The 24,638-nt window shown below is 38.4% G+C and overlaps 1 protein-coding gene across 1 annotated transcript in view; it reads left to right on the forward strand.

The window, feature by feature from the left end:
* The window catches only part of pcdh1a (protocadherin 1a), a 94,756-nt gene that overhangs the window by 13,632 nt on the left and 56,486 nt on the right, over positions 1–24,638 (forward strand). The gene's annotated exons all lie outside the window — the stretch shown is intronic.

Consider the following 24,638-nt stretch of genomic DNA (forward strand, 5'->3'; position numbering starts at 1 on the left):
TCTCAATTTTGTGCTCGCTAGAGATTTTACATAATGTGTGAGATGACAGGTTAAGGAGACAAAATGTCTACTCCCATCTGAAAACATATGACTTGCTTCAATAAATAAAATGGCATTTCCCTAAATTCTAGTTGCCACTAAAAATGTCTATGGTCACATGGACAGCATTGATATACTCTAACAATAATTTAATAAGGATATTTACAGCTTTTCAGACTCTAGTTATCAACAGAATATAGTATCAATTGTTTCTCCCAATATTAACTGCAGTGACATGCTGTCATGTTTTTGTGTTGCTCCCATGTAACTTTCTTTGAAGGATGAGATTGGATACACAAAAGAAGTTGCTGCAAAAATGATTAACTCCAGGTATGTGCGCAAGTGTTGCACTATGAGAAATTCTTTGGCTTGGCAGTTGAGTTGAGCAGGGAAGGTCGATTTCTCAGTGACTTACTTTTGCTCTTCTGTATGACCTCTAGTGCTCTGATCTCTGCAGGTCACTTGCTCTTATCTCCCTGCTCCTTATGCTCTTATCTCCTCTTATCTGTACAACATTTGGCAAGGCTCAAATCGCCATGGAAACAGAAATATTAATAGACTCAGAGGGGATTATGAACGGAAAAATTGTAGAGTCTAGGGATATAAAGCTAGTATGTCTCTAGGTTTCTGTGTCATCTACAAGAGTGTGATTTTGTGTCTTGGACTAGACAAGTGTGTGTGTGCACGCACGCACGCAGAGGGGATAAGTCAGACTAGCATCATTTTTAAATAGTGTAACATTCTTTGTAGTACAGCAAAATGTAAAGATGTTGGGATCCCATCAGTTTACTAAGACAGCTATACTTGGGCTATTGACATGCATCTCAATTTTTCCGGTAATAACTTTACTGAATTCTTATTCAACATGAAGGAAAAACCACCTGATATCAGTAGGAGGTAAAAACAGTTTCATAAGGGTCCCCCCCAAAACTCAAAAAGTGCCAGCTACATGGGCCTTCCTTCTCAGGCAAACAGTGTATCCATGATCGGCAACCTAACATGCATGATCGATATTTCTTACCACCTCTGTGATAGCTGATACATTTCTGAATGACACAAATAAAGATAATCTCTAACAATGTAGTATTTATAATACCACAGTAATACTCAAAAGATGGCCATCATTCTGTATTGAACATAGTTGCCATTGATGTCTACAGTTTATTTTCATCTAAGACAAGATGACATGGGCTTTCAAGATGCTTCCATATATCAAATCGCAGTGGCATACATACAAAACAGTTTGACATTCTCCAACACTTTGCAGATAAAGTTTGCCACATATAAATTAGCAAAAATAGAAGTGGAAAATATGCTGCTGAGTTCTGAACATGTGTAGGTGACACATTTTCTGTGGAGATATCTTCAGAGTCAGTCTCACAGTTGGCTTGTTGGTAGTTTCGGCAGATGCTAGCTGACAGCTTAGGTGATCACAAGCCTTTGTGGGTGGAGTCTGTTTAGAGAATAGTCACCAATGTCTCCTTGATGGACAACATAAGGGACCAAAATGACTGCAAGCCACAGGGTGTGTCTGGGTATGTGTGTGTAGTGCCAATCTTTGGGTTTGTGTGTGTATTTGCTGCTTGGTAAAAGAGTGTTAATTGTAACTGCGGCACAGATGTAAGCTCTCAGCACTTGACAGTGTTTGTGGTTTCTCAATATGATAACATAAATGCGTATGAGACATGACTCAGTGATTGACAGGCTTAGTAAAAACATGGACAGATGTTGAAGCTCATGTGACATACCTCAGCAGATGTTGTCTCATGTATAGCATCCCCTCTCACATCAGGAAGAACAGATTGACCAAAATATATAATTAAAGTAACTGCCAAGTGATGTGACAGATGTAGAGTGGTGCCCTTGCTTTAATTAACTGTGCTACACTCGACAATGGCTTTTCATTGAGAATGTGATCAGGTGTCTGGTTTGTACTAAACTCAATAATATGTCGGAAACTTACAGCTTGCGTTATTACAGACTATGAACACATGAAATAGAAACATTTTTTGCAAAGCAAGGTTTGCTTGTTTTTTTTACAACTCTTTTAGTCAAAGGATTGGAGCTATTGTACCACTGACAGAGTTTAGCTCTGTCACTATCTGCTAAATTATTATTTTTTCTCCACCTCCCTCAGGCTTCAGTTAAAAGACAGTTTACTGATGAACACCCATCTATTGGGTAAAATCTGAGTCAATGTTCAACAACCTAAAGTGGCCTCATCTGAAAGCTGTAAAATGTGTGTGCATGTGTTTTTGTACATATGTCTTTGGAAGAACAAATTTGAGTTTAGGGATAAGGTTAGAATTAGGCTTAGGTTAGGGTATGGGTTGGCATTAAACATGGAGTCGAGAGTGTCCGGATTAGGAGGAAATGCATTATATCAATGAGGGTCGACAAGTCCATATAGTGGACCCTCACTGATAAAGATGTTGCAAAGTATGTATGCATGTGTGGGAGCAGTATGTTTGGAGTGAATTAGGGGTGCATTACATTTCACCACAAATGTACCTAGGCTAATAATAGACACAAGTATCAGACATACTGTATTGTGTAGGTGTAACACTGCCCTTGTATCAATTTTATAGAAACGTCTGCACCTATAAATGCTAGCCTGAGAACAGCCTGAGGCTGAATAGTAGAATATTTGAATCCAGTAAACTCAAGAATGGTTTGTTGAGGGTCCCAAAATCCAAACAGATGTTTAAGATTCCCTAATTTGATCATTGTATTGTTTAAGCAATTGCCAGCTATATGTGCAAAACTATATTTGTTTTGTTTTCTCCACTAGGGGCTAGTACTCCTATCAATTCAGAAACATTTTGATCTTTTCCCAAGACTCTGTAGAGACATTTTCAGCCCTCTAATTGCTTTAGATTAACCCACTTTGGCATAGAATTCCTGAAATGCAGTCTCTTGGATATAATATATTACAACAGACATACTGCCTCTAAACACAGTTGAAGGCATTTGGGCAAAAAATATCCATTGCCCTAGCAAATTCAAAATAAATCTTTTTTTCTAAAATGCTTGTTCCAAAAAAACAAACCAATAAATGCCAGGAATAGACTTAGACATCTGAAACCCTCAACCACAGTTGTAACCAACGGTTGTCATATACTGTATATGTCTAAAACCAATGAAATTCAGAACCATGGACAGTGCATTTGCTGTTCCAAAGCCTACAAATGGAGTACCGTTGCATCATGAGCGGAGAGAAAGACGATAGGCCTGTGTGAGGCTGATACAGAAAGACTCCTGTCCTCTATAGTCAATACTCTAAAGAATTATACCAAACATTAATTAAATATTTGAAATGCTAAATTAAAAACAAACAAACAAACAAAAAACAATATTTTACTGTAAATGGTAAAAGCCCACCAACACCTAGAAAATGAGAAAAAGACCCAAGTCATTTTCTCTATTTCCTTTTTACTTTTTTTGCAAGAAAAACTCTTTCAAAGTGCAAATGTATCATCAAGCAAACTCAAAATGGCTCCATGTTAGATTTCAACAAACAGGATGAGCTCTCTGCATGATGCTGTAGCTTCCCTGTGCTGAAAGGAGGTCCTTACAATTGCTTTCATACTGCTTGCACCTGTTTAGGTAATATTGTAATTAAAGTGGGGACATTGGGAATTTTCCTCAGGGTCTTGGCAAGTTAAACCATTCTCAGTTGTATGTCAGAATTTAACTATTGAGCGTGGGTAAGCATTTACATACAGGAAGGTGTAGATATTTCAAAGGAATAATTACCAGTATCATGTACTATGTAAATGCATGTACCGTATGTAATGCACAAACTATGTTTTCACACAAACATGCACACACATTTACTCATTCTCATTTAGTGTTAGGATTGTTTTAGAAAGTATGTTCTTGTATGTGAGTGATTTGTTCAGTTCAATTCATATAATGTTGTGTTAAATCACATTCACAGTCCTAGTCCTCATGGAACATGAATACCTCACCAAGGTGCCACACTGCTGCTGCACAGTTGTATCCAGTAATGACAATGGTAATCTCTTTCATTTCTAAAACAAGCTGGAGGTTGGTGCACTTTAACAACCACTATCTTTGTAGTTTCTAGTTCCCCCCTTGTCACCTTTGAATGTGTGATATTACATGATGGTTGCTGGAGAAACCAGTGACTCACAATGGCCATTAGAGCTGATAATTAGCCCTGTTGGGTCTAAAAGTTGGCACCTTTTTTCACACTGCACTTAATGAGAATCCCACATTTGTGGAAAACACAATGTGAGTGGTATGAAACACTGAGAATTCTGTGTTACACAGCAGTCATAACTGCTGGAAAAGCTTTAAATTCATCCTTTATATCACACTATTGAAATGCTTTATTTACCAGAAATGGATGAGTGTTTTCCCCTTGAGGTTACACCTCCATCTCCATTCCTGTCTACAGTTCCTTAAAGCCAATCCAGTGGATTCTAAGAGCAGGAAAGGGGGTAGAGTGAGTCAGTGTGAGTCTTAATTAACCTTCCTCATTGTTAAGCAGGGCCCACACTTTGTGAACTTTAGGCATCCCTTTGAGCTGGGATTAGCCCAATTTAGCCCAATACTGCTGTTTGAACTCAGCAGAGGTGTATTTTACAGAGGAGGCCTGAGGCAAAATTTGCACTTGTTCTACAAGACTGTGACACATTATTCTCTCTTACTTAAGACCAGTGAAACCTAGAAATCATTGGATATATGCCATCTGCATTTCAGCGAATAGTTGGGAAAGCAAGGAGTGCAGCTGACGTATTTTCCCTATCTTTTCCCATCTCGGTATCCAATCTGCCTTCCAGTATTTTTCAAACAGGCACGACACCCACCCACCCACACACACATATACACACACAGATGCGCACACACAAACACCCACACACAACGGCTCTTTGTGCACCACATATTTGCCCTGGCTGATTACCCAGAAAAGGAAGGCTAGAAGGAAAGTGAGGTAAAAAGCATTGTAGATGCCGGAATAATTTACCCTGCCCGTACTGCATGTTTTGCTTACTGTTTTATATCATAATAGTGTGATTCAATACATTAGGTTGTCACTACCTTGTATTGAAAATACTGTTTATTGTTTAGCTTCCATTTCAGGTCTTAACAACACTATTAACAAATCTTTGCCCATACAGCAATATGCTGACTGGGTTGTCAAACCTATTTAGTTGAAGACTAGTGACATTAGTTCATTATACAGCATATCAGGTACTCAATGTATTTTTTATAATTAGAACATATTACCCCTGGGAAATGCTGATAATTCAGTTGTATAACTAAACTTCCTTTAAAACACCCACTATTTTCCACTGTGCATATATATATTTACATATATACATACAAACCTACATACATCAGTTAAATCAGCCAGTGACACTACATTCTATGGTTGCTGTTTTCATCATAAACTATTATCTATTTCTTAAGGTTGTTTAGCAGCATTTGAACATTTCATATATCAATTTATCTGAAAAGCCGCATATAATGTAGTTTTATTATAAAGTAAGTATATGCAAGGTTGTATGAGTCCAGTTACACTACCATAATTAAGTTTAAAATGCCAACCAAAAAGCATGTTGAAAGAAAATATTTTTTTATTGGCTTAGAGAAGGTGACAGTTCTGACATGGGAACAAACACTGAGAGGCTGTTTTAAAAGCAGAAGCTAGTAATGAATGTATGGTACTTTGATCCAGACTTGATAGAGCCAAGGCATGGCTGGATCAAACATAGTCATGCTGTAAAGATGACAAGAGCAGTTTCTCAGGAGGCAGCTTTGAGTCAATTTTAATTGGGAATCTTGCACTATTGGAGAAAGCAGATAACATGAGGGTACAAATTATGCACACAGTGGACTTGTTTTTCATGAAGCTTCATCCATCATCCCCTTCTATTCCATCTTCCATGGTAAAGTAAATCCTGGGTCCATAGTTTGCCCAGATCATACTGTCGCCATTCAGGTAACTGACATAAGAAGGTGGACTTAAATCCAGACACCAATACAGAACAGAGCAGTTGAAGTTCAGTTTACTAGGTGAAGTAATTTCAGGCTTATAACCCTGAACAAGGAGGTTGGTTAAGGCGAACACAGTAGCACCAGGCAAGTTGCAGGCCTACAGATAATAGGGAAATCAGGAAGATTTAAGGCAGGTGCAGGTAACAAGTGAAATGGCTGTACTGCTGAGGATGAAATGTAAAGTAAGTTGGCTTTGACCCTGTCTCTACAATTACTTGGACTAATTGCTGATGTGGAACAGCATAGTAGACAGGTGATTGAGTCAGATAGGAAGGAATAGCCCCTTTTCACAGCAGCCATTTAGTTGAGCCAGTTTCAGGGCTCTGGTGCTTGCTCACTCACTGACATGGTTTCCTGGGACAATTAATGGAATGGAGCAATTGTTTATGTTATACATTTTACACATGTGCTTTTCCTGCTTTGATAAGTCAAAATGTCTGCCATGAAAAGGGTCCGTTAGTGGGCCTCGGAGGAATTACAGAAATGGTAAAATTCCTGAATACACTGAGACAAGAAAGAGTGCAGTCTGAGGCTGTGTCTGAATGTGTCTTTCTGTAGCTGAAAGAGAGGGAGACAATGCAGAAGGCAACATGTTGTCTGTATTGTATTGTATTGTATTTTTCACTGAGCTGTGATTGCAGTCAGTATTCAACATATAATACCAACAATACAAGTGTGAGACAGAATTAAACTGTTTTAGAGATAAATATAAAAACATTTGTGTGTATATGCTGTTGCGAGTGAAGGACTGTTACAGGTCATGCAATAGAGGACTCAAACATAAAGTAGAACAATGCATTTTTGACTGAGCAAGATTTTGGCAACGTATAATTTTGAGATAATACTACAGAGGAACAGATAATAAAGGGTTCACTTGGATTGTCAGAAAAACAATAAGCTTAGTGCTCACTGCCATCCACAACTCAAGAAAACAGAAAATACAATATGCCCTGCATTGCACTGTTGAGTTACACGGGTCTTCTGGATTGTTAGTGTTTGAGCTGATCCCATCCAGACTTTCTTTCTCTCCCATTAGGAAATGAATCCAAAGACTCCAGAGCCTTTTCATTATTTTCTGCTGAAGCATTGCCTTTAAATACTTTGTACTTCTAATTTCATTTTGTTTGGGATGGCTGAACACGAAGACTTAACTGGCAACTTTCCCTTGGGACAATAATTAAATTAAAGTATAATAAAATATTCCTAACACATCCTGGAATGATTCAGGCTATTCTACATGTAGAAACTGTCACAGAAAGTTTTACACAAAATAAATAAATAAATAAATACATTTAAATAAGTTGTTTATCAAAAGATGAACATTTTATAGGCAACTACTTCCCCCTTCACTCACTGACTCTCTGACTGACTGCTACTAAATTTGGGCATTATATCTATTAAAAGTTTGCATGCAGGAGTATACACTATCTAATAAGCTCTTCCTTTGGTTCTGCATGACATACACAACTCTACAAAAAAAATGGGATCAATGTTTAAACAAATGAACAAATTCAAATTTGAAAATTGAAAATAAATAAATAAATGAATAAATAAATATTACTTTACTTTTACTGGTCTAGTTATAATTTCACTATATGAGTCAAATGGGCTACTACCTTAAATTCTACCTGTTAATATTTTCTTTGCTGTGACTGCTCATTGCTATTAAAAACTGTGCTAGGCAGGTGGATAGAGGCCAAAAATATTCACATAACATCCCCAGACATCCTTTGAAGTATCTTGCCAGGATAGAGAGAGTGTGTGTTACCTTGAGTTACAGTAGATGGAGACGGATGTCAGCTGTGCGATCTGGCTGTGCACAATATAAAAGATGGCACAGCTCAATAATCAAGGCTTATGCGGAAACGCTGGATGCACAGACCACCTGCTATACTCAGCACATTTACAGTTTCTTGGCACCCTCCTTGTACCCTTCTGATGCTGCCTTGTTTCATGTTCACTTCAAGACTGGAGCACCTAAATATCAGGATACATTGTAATTATTCAGAGGCCAATCAACTGTCGAAACTTGGAGGGACAGAAATTCTTTAAAGATCCCCTCTAGACATTTTGCAAGATATATAAAAAATACTCTGATTTGAATAATAATATGTCAAATGTGGTCTTCCACAAAAAAAGTCCAATTACCACATGAAAATCCTTAAAATGATATCTACTTCTTCTCCCTCATTGAAAAATCCAGAGTCAATGAATATGTAAATATTATTAATTTCAAAATTTTAACTGCTGACCAAAAGATGTTGGTAGGCCCACCCCTTAAATTCAGATTTTCGATGAGCACAGAGAAACTTTCCCCATTCAGCAGATGAATGTGAAAACAGCCCTCTAGTTTCAAACTCTGCACATACAACATTCTGCACAGTGAAACTTAAACATTCAACTGAAGTAACAATAGGCAAAACACATTTTTTAGTGGAGGGGACTAAGTTCTTGTGAATTCACAAGTCAAATCCTATTTGATGTATGTGATACTCATTAGTATGCTGATTTCTGGTTTTACACCAGTAGACCAATGGAAGTGTGCAGCCCTATTGGCAAGTTCCAGGTAGTTAAGGGAAGAAGATTAGAAATTGATTTAACTAAAAATTGGAATCCATGGATCGTAATGTGAAGTTGGACACACCTGGGTTTACATAGTCAGCATCTTAAGTGCACATCTGGCAGGAGGCTGCTTATCAAGAGGCATAAGTGATAAGTGTAAATTGGGCCCATATTGAAAAATGTATCTATTTAATACATATGTATTAAAAACATACAACTAACAAATTAAAGAGATATTGAAATGACAGTATTTTACGTCCCTGGTTAACGGGAGTGTTTTGTGTGCAGGAATGTCTGGTGAGCTTCCTGGACACTAAGTAACATTGCTAGCAATAATAGTTCAGTAATTCTTCTAGTAGCTGTAACAGTCTACAATAGGTATCAGTAACCATTTATTTTTTACTGTCCACAAAATAAGTCTCACATGTATTGTCAAGTCTTACTTGCTTAGCTCCTATCATATGCATTGTATGTAGTGTCTCTTATTTTATTTTATTTAGGAATTATAATATATTTGAAACCAACTACTTCAGGGTTCAAGGTAGAACTTGTTGTCATTATCTCCATGTACAGTACTCACTATAAAAGGGATGCATTCCTTCAGTGCTACAGTGTACACAATAAGTAACTTGAATTAGAAAACACATTTTATCTTCGGAAAAAAAAACCTGAAAATGAAGAATGAAAAAAAAAAGAAAAAAAAAGCCTTTAACTAGAGGGATAATCAACATGGTGAGGGCAAGAGAGACAGCAGAGAGGCAAATGACTTCAATTAGCAGGCTTGCCCTAATGAGAGAATCATTTCTTGAACTAGGACATAATGATTGATTTGATTTGCACCTCACTCTTACGGCTTGGTTCCACTGTCACGTTCTGGCTCCAACGCGGCTGCCGGAGCTGATCGCAGTTGTCGTGAAATTATCTATAAACACTCCGGAATAAAACACACAAAGCATTTGACGCAATAGTTTTCATCAAAGTACATATCTTATAGTGATTGGCTGTCTGAAGTAGTCTAATGCTCTCTACCCAAGCCTCTAGCCTATTAGAATTATGGTACATAATATAAGACTCATTTCAACAATGTTTTTTCACAATAAACTAATTAGAGAACAGCATGCACCACTAAATCACCACTAAACCAACGTCCAACACATATGTACAGTACATGCAGTCTGACAGGGGTCATGACATGTAATCTGGTGTCATGCTACTTTATTTTAACACAGCCACTCTAGTCAATGCTTGTAATTCCAGCAGACATGCAGCAGCATGTTACAGAAGTGTCCCAGAAGTAGCTCTCTGCTCTGCTCCACTAAAAATACGCACCTAGTCTTTTTTTTGATGAAAGCTGAGTCAAGCTGCACAGAGCAGATTGAGCTGGGCAGGAAGTCAAGCACAGGAACGGCATAGAGCATCCGGTCAGTTGTCAAAATAAAACACCCTGTGCGGACTCTTGATCGTATATCACATCACTACATCAACATTACGTCATAACTGGTGGCACCAGGCCAGAAGTCAACTGGTCAGAGGATCTCAGAGGATATTTGACACCATGGACAACAAGAGGTTCATCTTGGAAGTGGAAAATCACAAGATTTTATATGACATGGTAGGAGCACAAAAATCAAGGAAAAATGACCAAATAGACGTCAGATAGGCAAAGTAACCTTTTGTTTGTTGTTCTCTTTATACATCCATGGTTGTTACACAGATTAGTGCGTGATCTCGCAATTCCTGTGTGATCTTGCAATTCTTACATGATCTCATGTTCTGGTGAATCCAGCTGCCTCACAAGGTACAGGCAGTGCCCTGCTTCTGAAACACTTCAGGTGGGGTATGATGCCATGCGAAGGTCGGAACAAAACTGCGTTGCAGCTGGAATGTGACACAGCAGTGCCCGGGGGAATCAAGGCATTAGACTGAATGATCAGTGTTGGCCCTCTAAGACTGGTTGGCCCAGCCTATGTGACAGGTGTAGATATTGGACTAAGACTATGTACAGGAGGTAGTAGTAAACCTTTCAGTATTTAACAAGGGTGTAGGTTTGGTCTCAACATTGGTAGGGAAACAACAACCCACCCCCTACCCCAGAGGCCATTTCCTCCAAACTGGACAACATAGCCTCATACTGACTAAGAACTGTATCAACAACTTGTCAACGCACTATCCACCTATTCAGACACACAGGTTTCACTGTGTTGGGTTACCTTCTGATATTGTCTGTCCAGTCAATAGTCCCTTGATTTTCCCTGATTGCTTGCTAAGAATTCCACGTTCATGGACCCACTGCAATGTGTCACATGCTAAGGGAGAGGCACTGCAGAGAGGCACTTGGTTAACTGTATGAAAACTTCCTCTTGCCTGTTGACATCTTACCAACATCTCTGTTTAAAAATGTCATTGGCTCTGTTGGTCCTGCTGTGCTCTCCATAATCAGCAACTCTTATCTGGTCGTGTACCTGCTCAGTTCAAACAAGCTGTTATTTAGCCACTTCTCAAAAAATCAAATCTTGATCCATCTCTGCCCATAATTACAGTCCCATCTCCAAGTTGCCCTTTGTAGCCAAGAGTTTAGAAAAAGTGGTGGCTGAGCAGCAGCTGCAATAGATGAGCATAAAATCTTTGGCTTCTGCCGGTGGCACTCAACAGAAACAGCTCTTCTCAGTGTTTTGAATGATATCTTCATACAGGAGAATGTTCGGTGTTGATGTTGTTGGATCTCAGTGCAGCTTTTGATACTGTGGACCACTGTGTTTTGGTTGATGTCCTCAAGTAGTGGGTGGGTATCCCTGGGTCAGCCTTGCAGTGGTTCTCCTCCTACCTCTCTGAAAGGAATTTCACAGTTTCTGTTTGCAGCCTTGCTTTTTATCTGAAAGTCTGTATGGTGGTGCCCCAAGGTTCAGTCCTTGGTCGTAGTCTGTCATGTATATGCTTCCCCTTGGACAGATAATAAGGCACTTTAAAGTTATCTCCTATCACTGCTATGCAGATGATATTCCATTATATGTGTCATTTAAAACTCAAAACATGACTGAATTGTAATGAATTTAGATAACTGCATAACTGCCTAAAGGCTTTAAAAAACCGAATGGCTGATAATTTCTTACAGCTTAATGCAGAAAAAACTGAAATCCTTATTTCTGTCCCTTCTAGTGTTGTCCCTAAGATAAGGGATGGTCTTGGGTCTATTACCTTGTCAGTTAAATCCTTCATATGAAATCTATGTGTCATTATGGACCAGGCTTTGACTCTGGACAAACATGTCAAGTGTCTGATTCTCTATTGTTTTTTTTCCAGCTGAGAAACATTGTAAAGTTCAGGCCCATTGTGTCTCAAGCGGAGATGGAAATGTTAATTCATGTTTGTATATTGTCCCATCTTGACTGTTGTCACTCCCTTTTCACCTGCCTCAGCAAAACAGCCCTGGATCGTTTACAAGTGGTCCAAAATGCTGCTGCTAAACTCATGACCAGGTCCCCCAAAGGGTCTCATGTGACACTGATTCTGATTGCTGTTCACTGGCTCCCCATCACAATCCAAATCAAAGATCTGTGATAACCTGTGGAGCTCTGCATGGTCAGGCATATGCCTACATAGAGATCTACTGCAGCCCTATGTCACCAGCAATCTGTAAGGTCTTCTGATCAGGGTTTGCTGGTTGTTCCTAGAACTAGACTAAAGGAGACTGTGCTTTTGAGGTTGTGGCTCCTAAACTTTTGAGCTCTCTACCATTGGATTTAACATCTGTGGACACCTTTAAAAACAGCTCAAGACCCCTTTATTGACGCCTTTTATCATTTAGCTATTTCATATTAATTCTGTTTTTAATTGTGTTTTATGTCTGTATGTATGTTTATGCTTCATTCCCCCTGTGAAGCACTTTGTGACATCAGCTCTTGAAAGGTGCCATATAAATAAAGTTACTTACTTACTGCAAGCACATTGTGTTATAAGATTTACACAATGTGCACCACAATACACATACAGAGTCAAAGGCTGGCCTCTCTTCAACCCTGCCTGTGCCCCTGAGCAGTTCCCTGCCATATTAACAGCACCATCATACGTCTGACCTCATAAGCCTGATGGAATATTCAATCTGAGGAGCACATCAATAGCTATTTTGGCTATCTGCTCACCGGTTGTCCCTGGCACCTCATACAATCCCACAAAGACTTTGTGTGGCACCAGGTCTTGGTCAACATATCTAAAACATATGAAAATTTGCTCTTTTCCCAGTATATCCTGAGTGCCATCCATTATTACTGACAGCTGTACCACTGGTAAGGACCTGATTGTTGCTGCAATGCCTCTGATAATTGTGTTACCAAGCAAGGTTAAGTATTCATTGTGGCACTGTAGACTGACATAATCATGGCAACAGGTGAGCCAAGAGGAAAGAACAGGGTCATCATTTGCAAGTAACTTCAAAAGTTGGTAGAAATTGCCTTCATTTGCCTCATGTCCTCAAAATACTACTCTCCACCTAGTCAGATACCTTACAGCACCCATTATTTCCTCCAGACAGTGCCTCGCCTCTTCCTGCATTTTAGCCCATGCACTTGATATTTGTGTGGGAACTGGAGTTTGCTCCTGTGCATTAATTGTAACTGCATGATGGTGTGGTTTGCTGGCTTGGTGGCGACTAAAGCTACCTGTGGCATTCTTCCAATTATTGAAACCCTTTGTTCAGAAGGCAGGGTCATTATTTTTTTCCAAAGTAGTCTTTTTTATGGTGTATGCTTTGACACACTCAAAACAAAGAACCTTTTTCAGTGTTAGACTATAGTGGAGCCATGGATACTGACTGTACCAGTCAAACTGCAACATCTTGTTTGGAAGTTGCTGTACCTCTGTGAATTTTAGATCAGGCTGGTATGGCTTACTCCCCATGTCCATGACACTGCTACACTGACTTGCTTCAGAATCATCCTCACTCACACTGACTGTCTCCTAAAGGGAAAACAAATCAACATTAGCAATTAACAATCATTATTTTGCATCCTGTGTTATAATAACTTACAACTAAGTTAACATCAGAATAGATAGTCTATGGTTACATTACATGTATGTTGGTAATGTACAATTAATCTGTAACAGCATATATTTAATTGCGGTATCATTTTAAGACCTCATCTGAAGCCCTGAAGGCCCACCTGCTTCTCCCTCAATCTGCCCTACAGCATCTTTACCTGATTTTTGAGTTTCTTATGTGTAATAAATTGATGCATTGATGAACAAGTTACATACATACATATGGTTAAGCTTTGGGTCCTATTTATCTTTGAGGACAACTTTAAATATTGACTGAACAGGATGTTATGAAACCAACTTGGTTTGATGATTTTTTTTTTTCCCCCAAAATAAACTCATGACCAAATATGTTAACTTTGAAAGGTTATATTTATTGAACATCCTAAGACTAACTTTATGCTGATGCCTCTCTATAATTCATAATTAGGACCTCACCTGAAACCCTGAAGATGCACGATTCCTCATCAGCCTGCTCTACTTCTCTAGCCTGCTGCTGCATTTCCTGCATACAAAATAATTAATTAATGGTGACATTTTCATGGGATTTCTAGACTGAAATTATTAATATTTTTATATACCCATCCATTTTATGTTTACTCCTGCTAGAAACCTGAGTGCTAGCCTACAGATGACAGAATGTAGAGTTAGCTTGCTAGTTAACGCTAGCTAACATGTTTAACTAACATCAGTTGACATTATTTTCCACAGTGGAAAGGCTTGTGATGCTAGGAAACTAACAGGTTTTCGTTTTAAATCAACGTGGCTACTGAGTAGTTAGTTCACTACCTGTTACTCTCTATTACTCTATTACAGTCTGGATGATGAAAAAGCTCCTGATGTCCCTTCTCTTTTTTGGTGGCATCTGGCATGATATCTACAAAGTACAAAATGTCTTGGCATGGACAAAATTATGTTATGTGTTGTGTCCAGTGCAGGCAATAGAGGAAGGGGAGTAAGTCTATGAGAGAGAGACTACATTTTCGCCCATGCTTGAGGTATGGACTGACAGCCCTGATAACCTGATTACCGTTGTCAGCACACTGATCAGTTCTTGCCTCCTCCGTGTCTGGCAGTGAGTACAATATTTGCACTTGATGTGAGCCTTCAGATAGCCCCCCTCCCTTTCAGTCAATCAAATGCTATCTAATATGACTTCACTCCAAAAATAATGCAAATGAGTTTGCTCAAATATTGGTAGGGACAATTCTGTCCTTCAAAAATATTGGTAGGTCTGTACTGTCCATATGCAAACTTATGCCCAAGGTATTTAATGCATAATTATTGTTTTTGTCTAATGCTATTTGGAGAGCCATTTCAACAAGTAACCTGTAAAAAGCTGAAGTCTGGAACATTCCACACATTGTTCTCTGCAGTGGCAAGGGATGTTTTCTTTTTTTTTTTAGGAAGAGATTATAAAACTTGGAAAATGTGGCAACAAAGTGTGAGTCCAGTGGGCTTAGCCTTTTGATTTTGGTGCAAAAAAATACTAACATAGTATGAAACTTGTTATTTCCTGTTTCCAGCCTGTTGTTTTGAACAGATTTTATTGGCATTACCCACCTAGACTGGTGCAACATGACAAGTCAAAACCTCCAAACCAAAATTTGAACAGTTAGTGGTGCTTTTCATGAATACTGTTTCATGCTTCATGTCAGCTTTGACGTAGTAATTATGCATTTAATATTTTTAAATAATGTAACTATTTATTGATTTAAGGGCAAATAGACTTGGCAATTGTAACTGAACTTTCTGTGCAGCTAGCCCTGACTGCCAACCATCAGCCTTCTTGATGTCATCAAAATGCCTAGCACTGCTGACTTGCTCATTGATGTAGAGGGAAAATAATTAAAGTGATGCTAGTGATACGTATTAAAAAGTGATGGTCTCTCCTTATCGATCACGTCTGATGAAATGTCTGATGAAAAGCCAGAGGTTCACAATAATCTCTTCTTATTTTTCCACAGGCTCATATGCTTTCTGCGAGTGGCACATGGTCAAATTCCCTCTTTTATGTAAAAAATAAAATAAAATAAAATGAGTAACTCCTTTAGGTAAAGCTGTGTGGAGGCTCAGCTCCCTGATGGCATTGCCTTTAGCTGAGATATTATATCACCACACATCCCAGCCTCCTTACCTTCTGCCAGGCAGATTAGTGCTTTTATCAATAAGCAGCTTAGCACCAAAGTGTCCCTCAATAATATGCCATGGTATTTTTTCTCCCGCTGCTTTAACTCCTGGGCTTCTCTTCTCGTGTCTTTTGCTCTAACACATTCTCATAACCTTGCATTTCCCTGTTTTTACCCCCCAATATTCTCCACTTTCTTAAACTCCAGGTTTTAACCACTTACTTGGAGGAACAGTGATACATTATGTATTCTTCTCTTCAGGTCACATTAGGAACCTAGACAAGGCCCAGGAGGGCCAGAGAGCAGCATCCCATCAGACATACTACCCCATTAGAAGCCTGCAGTGCACCATAAAACCCATTAAGGTCCATTAGGGAAGTGCTCTGGCCCACAGACACCTTTAAGGCCAGTCAGCCACAAAGGTGCTCAGTTACAGATGGTGTAAAACTTATTTGATTTGTCATTGAAATACCGTGTTTTATCTTTATTCAGGGCCATGTGTCAGAGATTGTTACACAAAAAGCATTGGTTCATGTGTCAAGCATTTTTTCTACATGGTTGCGACAGTTTCAGAAATTGAAGTGTGATAGTCATATCTAAGTAGCGTCGTAATTGTCCCCAAAATCAGTGATATTTGGTGACAGCTGTTTTAATTATACAGTTATCACATGATGTTTCTGGTCAGCAAGCCAGAATGCTTAACACACCTTTTTTAATAATAAATGTATATTCGCATAAGTTTTATTGAGCTAAAACAGATCTCATTTCGCTCAGTCTTTTGTAACTGCCTGAACATGCTCCTCAGCAAATGGCAGTTTTTTCACATTCCTTCAATTGGAACAATTGCATACAGCTGTGAGGTTTCAGCATACAGCCTCTCATGTGATTAGAGCGCTGCTTATTACGTTTGATGAGCCTGACCCAAATCTTCCAGAGGCAGACACAGTTTTCATAGCGAGTTTGAAATTCTAAATCCTACATCAAGTCAAAGGTGAATCCCTGACTTGACCATAAATTGCTATTTCTGGTGCATTTCTGTTAGAAAAAGGTTATAAAAAGATTGTTACATCCCATCTACCATTTGGTATTTTGGGAGATTTTCATAACATTTAATAAACATTGTCATGCCAGCTACAAATGTTGATACCAAGTTTTAAAGCAATACAATGTGTCACATCCACATATTCTCATCAAACCAACTGTTTGCCATACAGTTTGAAGTTTTGGCTTTTAATTAGCTTTGCAGAAACATTTCTTTGTGATAAACTGTTGTGGCATCATGGTTAAATACATGTGTTCCATGCTTTTTTTTCAGCTTAACAGCAGTGAGTGAGAGACTAATAGATTTTTTTTTTTTAAATCCTCACTTATAATTATGTTTTGTTTTTGTTTTATTGCTGTAACTTAAATGTTTACAAAGTATTTATGATAGTTGGACACATGAAAATAAATACATTCTTTGAAACGAATGTATGTACTTTACCCAAAAGGTCAGTGTACTGTAATGTACTTATATTGCTTTAGTTTTAAATTGTGTGACTGAATTGTGTGACAACTCTGAATGGAGCTGCACCATATAGGATTATGCTCCATATGCGGGGGGACCAAGATATTTTATTTTTCATTAATTTTGCCCATAAAAAGTTACATGGCACAGAAAGCCATTCATAATCCTGTGATTATTATATAATAATTAAATATATACTGGTATTTATATGAACATTTTTAAATTAAATCCAGAAAAATTTAAATCAACTTCGCAAGAAAAAAACCCCCACTTAAATCATGTTGCTTAAAGTGTTCCACAAAGCAATTTCCTTTTTGCATATTACAAGTGCTTATGCACTCTTTACTCTTCTCACTCATAATGTTGCTTATGGTGTCATTTGCAGACAAATAGTATGACTGCTGAACCTTTTTAATTGAATAAATATTTCACTTAAAATAAATTATGTAAATTCAAACTATGTCAGCAGGAAGAACAATGTAAGCTGAATCTGCAACACTGTCCCTTTTATGTGTCTTGTAACATGTAGTACATAATTAACTGGTCAAAAGCTTACTGATGTTAATGTTAGAGAGCAGCACTGATGTTGTCCTAGCCCAAGTGTGTTGCCTTGGTAAAATAAGTAAAAAGTAATAAGTAAGATTAATGTGTAATGGCTTGATGAAAAGGGTGATGACAAGTTTGACTTTATACTAACATCTAATCCAAAAAGATGAGTATCTCAGGGTTGTCAATATGATTTTGAAATTCATTGTAAGCTAGTGAAAGCCAAATGAATGGGGCTACAGTAATATGACCTTATGCGTTTTAACTGAAGGGAGAAAAGAGAAAGAGAAAATTGTCAAAAGGAAAAAAATCTCTTTAATTTTGAAGTGCTTAAAATTTTAAATCACAAGGTTACACAAGACAATTACGATTTTTGTCAAATTTTCATTTAACTGGAGAACGTTTTGACAGATCTTACACTTATGACAGCTATTATGCGATTAGACTCAGTTCATTTTACAGTAGTCCAAATCTCATTGAGTACATTGTTATTACTTTTTAACTTGTAAGAACTGCCAGAGCAGCCCCTGTGAACGTGCTAAGATACTGCAGCTGCTCACCTGTAAAAGCCTTTAAGCAGTGGGTAGATGTTTTAGGATGTTTGTTTAGCTGTTTACGGAAGCTTCATGATGTGTTACCATAGCCTAGTACAAAGATGGGAAGCAGGAAAATAGATGACCAACAACAGCAGGGTCTGGTGACTGGACAAACCATCTGACTAGATTGCTTGCTAGTTAACAGGATACAAAATAGTTTTTGGCAGGCATTTTCTTTCCTTTATTTTTCTTTTTTTCAACTTTTGACAGGAAGATATTTTATCATTGGGCTATTAGGGCAAATTTGAAAACACCGTCTACCTTCCTCCTAACACGCCTGCAACCTGTGTGTTGCATTCAAGTGAGAATATTCCTATTTGTTCCTGGTGAGTGTGTTCTATTTCAATGGCCTGGGGGCAATAGGTTTGACTTGCCTGTAGCCCTAGGACTACACACGACAGGGCATCCTCCTGTGAGTCTGGAGGTGATGGCTGTCTAGCTTGTCGGCTTCTTCTGGCATTGGCCAACCTGCTCTTCTCTTGATGTTGGCAGGTCAGGTTTCATTGTATGGGTACAAATGATGGCAAAGTTCCCCAAACTGTCAAACAGTCCAAAACAAAAAGTCAAACAATTCACCTTTTTGTTGTCTTAGCATGGCACAAGTAAACACCTCCACTGTTGCCCTCGTAGTGTCCTTCAGATGTGTCATGTCATTGGTTAATAACTATTCAAATCTATCTCAGTAATGAACACACAGAGAACAAAATAAGATTGATCTTCTCATCTAACTCTTGATTAAAAGGCAAATGTCTCAAAATGTCACATATTCCTTTAAATCTTTAATATGCTCTCATGGACATGGACTTTGGGATTGTAACATATGCTGTAGCTGCAGGGATTTAAACATTCATTTGGTCTATTCAAGAATGTTAAAATACACAGAGAAATGTGGTTTAGTTGGAAAATAAAAGATGAAAAGAGATGAATAAATCATCTGTGATAGAAATAAATGTCAAACTATGTGTATGAATGATGAAAATATTAACAAATAAAGGAAATAAGCAGATACTGCAGCAGGGAAGAAAGAACTGAATAGCTCTGCAGTCAGAAGGCAAGAGAACTAGTGAAAGAAAAGAGACTCCAAAGTAAGAAATAGTATCCTTATGGAAAGAGTTATGACCATTCTTATTATTTGGAAACTGGATTGCTTGTCAGATAACTGCATAAGCAGCAGAAACATTTCACAGTTAGATGCAGTAATTACAGACTTACCTACATACTGCAGACAATTCAGGTTAATTACACCTGGTGAAGGATGCGTAGACACATTACCCACTGGGGACTGAACATGCAAAATGATTGCCAACTACACCACGCTTCCTGAGCCAAAGAAAGTGTTTTTTAACCTCCAGCTGAGAGATTTTCTCTGAGGAAGCACCACCATAGCACTCATTACAGGGCCCAGGTTGGGGTAGACACTCAGCCAATAAAAGTTTGTGGAATACTGCCTGTGATACATTCAGGAGTGCCATATCAGCATGCTGCTTCATTGCAGGAGGTACATATAGAGAAGAAAGAGGGGCTACGGACAAACTGAGCTATAACCAGCTATACTTTGTTTGTATGATATTCAGTCGAAATCAAACTTGAGCTTTGTAAAAGAATACAGTTGCATGGGTATGCCTCATTACATATTAATTTAGCTCCTGAAAGAAATGCTAATATCATTCAGACAAGCCTTTGGATAGATAATTTTACTCCAGGCTATATGTTGCTACTGTTACTGGGACATAGATTTGATTAAGCTCAGTGAGCATGTCCATGCAGGCAGACAAAATTGTGTGTGTACAGTGTGCACTGTAGCATGGGTTGCATCCTCATCTCCAGCGATAGGAGAGAGGGCAGGTGCTGGCAGAGGTTGGAGGATAGATGGTGATGGGTGTTTGGCTTAAGAACGGGGAGGATCGGGGGCTGGGTTGTGGGCCAGATCTCGTCCTTGCAGTTATGAAGGAGAAACAAACTGATCTGACAGTGACAAATGAACCATCTCCTCTCCCCCAACTGCCAGTTTTATGCCTCTCAAACTCCTTTCTCACCCTCAGTCTCTTCCCTATTCCCCCACCATTTTCTTCTTGAGCGCCCTCAACCCTATCTTCTTCATTCTCACCTACCGAGTTCTTTTTCAGCCTTAGTTTCCTCTGCCCTACATTTTTTACTTTTCTTTTGTACTCCCTGCAATGCTCTTTCACTTCTCTGCCTTCCACTATTACCTTCACATATTCTCTTTTGCGCTCTATTGCTTGAGAAGTATTGGAAGTTTTTGCATGTGAAGAGGTCCTGCTGCATTCCATTATGTAGTCATTTTTTAGTGGATTATTTAGTCCATTTAATAGATAGACTGATTCTAGCACACAATAATTACCTCCCTGCTTCTGTTTCATGTCACTGATGTGACTAACATGGCATTTAAATACCATAAATTGCCTTGCATGTATCAAAATTTTATTGCTATTGAGTGGAATTGTCATAGCCAAGTGCCATTAAGCAGGAAACACTGTAGCACGAAGGATGAAGGCATAGCTCAGCAGTGATTATTGTTGAGGTTTAATGACTGTCTTGCTCCTGTAATAGACCTTCTGGGGTGTTGAAATGAGATGCCAAGCAGAGAAGACAATTAATTGCTTGGCTTCCTTTTGTCCCCGCCCCCCATCCCCATGTGTATTGGAGTGAGACTTGATAAGATAAAGGCTTAGGGCCACCCTAATACCTTAAGAGACTTGTCTCACTATCTTGCATTTGTTGTGGATGCATTGTGTAAGTGAGGTTGCCTCACTGCCTGACATACAATATCAGAGTTCTAATGCTCTGCAGGTGTACTTTACAGTGATATCAAGCAGCAACATGCAAACATTAAGAAAAATGCATTGGATAGCAAATGTGCATTCTTACATGAAGATGTAATTTACACAATCCGGATTTCTAGAAGTATTTTTATTAAGCTACCACCTGCAGACAGACTAACATAGGGACTGAATGTTGATAGCAGGACATTGTATGTTTGCACAGTGCTACTAAAGTAATAGGATTAGGATATGACTCTGTTGTATAGTATGAATATTATGTTCTGAATATTGATGTACGATGTAGCACACAAATTAATAGCAGGAGGAATGCATGCTCTGTACTTCCTTGTGCTGTCTTTAGAAATGTACTTCAGTGACAGGTTGTTAATACATGGAAAATCGAATGAAAGGCGTAGCACCACTATTGGGCCAATCAGTCTGCATCTAAAAATTCTCAGATGCAGTGTTGACACGCATCATTTCCCTAAGTTTTGTAAAAATTCACTCCGTGGTATCTGAGATATTGTGTGATGCCCGGAGGAATGAATGAATGAATGAATACTGTAGAGTTCCCCTTGAGCTCTTCAGTGTAATTTAAAAACTGCTAAAACCCAGCGGTGACAAGCGTAACTCTCTTAAGTTTTTTTGAGAGCTGATCAGTATCAAAACATCAGGTCTCCTACTCTATGATAAGAGACACTATTAATGAGATGTTTCTCTTACAGGCAAGCTTACATCCACATCACAGTGTCTCCACGGCTATGACTGGAGTCTATGTAATTTTAACACTGCCGCTCACCATTGAGACGCCTTAAATTCAAGATAAATGTATGTCTTTGTGTTTCTGTAAAGACGCATTTTCATCACGATTAGTCTCATATAAGCAAGAACAATTTCATACCAAGGAGTTGCTGCAAATGTCACGACCATACAAATAGTTAAATGCGAAGTAAACATATTCTGTGAGAAAAGCCACAGTACACACTCTTGTTTATGAGCATTAAAAATGCATTGGTGTTCTAAATCATTATAATGCAAATTCTTAGTCTGTTAAGCAGCAGTACACTGCACACATTAGATGGGTGCAAATCCATCAGGCAGAGCTAAAAAATACTGTGTACTGAATGTAATTGGAATAATAAATAGTAGGCTATATTATTCAACATATGGTCAATACCATACAGATTGGAGTCAGAATAAAAAAAAAGCAAAATGTGCATGTTTGCCACACCATTTCCTTTGGGCAGGCACAATATGTAGTACCATTAAGAGAACAGCTCGCCACGGGTAATGGAAAGTGTGATGAATTATACAACCTCAAATAAATACTGCCAATCAGTTAGAGGTAAAGATTAATTGCAAACAAGGCTGCTTTTAATGCCTTCATACAATATCAATATTTTTCTTACATATTTATGTAATATTTACATATTTTACTCGCATTGATTTCTGTCTCTTCCTTTCTGCTAAGTGTCTGTAGAAACAATACACTTAGAATGAAGACTAAATGCGTTGCAGTGTGGAATTTCAGCCCTCAACATAATGACTCTCAGAAGCTACAGCGGCTCAAACAGGGAAGGATTGTTTCTGGTTTGCAGTCATATGAAATGTCATCTGGAATTTGACAAGATATGAAGAAGCAATCCCCTTTGAGAGCTCCACTGAACCGCACATTTTCTTATATTGTTCTCTTGTTATAATCAAGCCCTTACGGGTGACCCATGTCATTGTGTGATAAAACTAATTATTTGCCACAAGAATTATTGTGGGCTCTGCTGTCTTGAGGTCAAAATAACTGGCAGCCTTCTTAGACTATTAAACTGATTATACTGTGTCACTGGCCAAGAATTTGCAGCTTGTTGTAACAAAGTTGATCACATTGCCAAGCAGAGACCATGCTTGTTTTTTATTAGCTCTACATTGTCGTGGTAAGATGTTACGGCAAATATTTTTTATGCATAGTTGTGTGATTCTCCTGTTGTGTTTATTAATGAACTGTTCACAAAGAGCTAACAAGGTTATAATAACACATTTGTAAAATAGCAAAAGAGTAAGATCATTTAAACAGTTATTGTAACCTTGTAACATTTTTGCACTTACTCCCAATGCCATTACAAAGAGCACTTGGTGTAACACATCCACACATTTATTTTTCATGGGTTTGCATGTATCTAGCTCATGTTTTGGATATGGGTCTTTTTAAAGCAAACACTTATGAAATCAGTTTGTCAACCAATAGAAAAAAAATTCATTTTTATTTCTAACTTTATCTCCTTTTGTTAAGGGAGGTTACAGTGGTACAATCTAATGAACAGTTAGCTATCAACAAACAATTGTGAAATGCTATTTTTTCCCCTTTGAAGACATGTTCACAGCATAGAAAAAGTGTCCTGATCACAGTGCCCTGATCAGATCATTACTCGATAAATGCATCTGTAGCATTCTCTTAGTTCACAGACCAAAGATCAATAGTTGTCAGTGTTCAAACCCTAGTTTTTCTTTGTTTTAATTTTTTTTGTTGTTTTTTATTGTAATTTATAATCCATGCATTCACAAACAATCCCAGCTCTTCCTGTACTCATAACACAGCAGATTTGGAATGAAACATCCCTGCCAAGGCTCATGTGTTGGGTTCCAGCTGTTGAGAGGTTCGGTGGCACAGCTGGAGTGGGTTTGCATCTAAGGCTTCTTTTGCCCAGCACATTGATATTTCCATGGCTGCACAGTTTGAGCTCCAGGGCATCCTACAGTAGGACGATTGTCCAGCTTCCACTTCAGTTCAAACAATATGCATCCACTGCAGCTGCATTCACTGTTGCGTACTGAAAAATACATTTGTGTATGTTTCTAGTGTAATCATAGAAGTACGCATCTCATATTGTCAAATTGAGATCACCCCACCTTTCAAGCCTATTTGTTTAATGTTTGTGTGTTTGCGTGTGCATATGTGTCTGTCAAAACACAGAAGCCATACTGTTACTGTTTTTAACCTCAGCACTCCAGCAAGATATATTCAGAACACAAGCAATCCTACATTTACAAAATTCATGTTAAATGGAGACTCACCAGGGGGAAGAAATTCTACCACAAAACAGGCTGCTACTGTAAAACAGCAGTTTTCTGCTTCTTTCTTAGTGTGCTGCAAAAAGGGTCCATTTAAGCCCATGTAATTCATAAAGTGAATTGAACTGAAACGCTTACCACATTTTAGTGAGTGTTTAAAACCTAACACTGTACAGAGACTCAGTGCAAAAATATTTACCACATTTGCTAATTACCTTGAAATTGAGGCAGTACTTTTGGCACCTTGTGTTCAGTCTTTGTCAGTGTTAAATTATGTTTGACAGACTTCTGTTGACTGACAGCACTTTTAGCACAGGCACATTTAGCTGTCAAGTGGTATGTTTAATACAGAATC

This window comes from Thunnus thynnus, chromosome 13 (assembly GCF_963924715.1).
Source record: "Thunnus thynnus chromosome 13, fThuThy2.1, whole genome shotgun sequence".
NCBI lineage: Eukaryota > Metazoa > Chordata > Actinopteri > Scombriformes > Scombridae > Thunnus > Thunnus thynnus.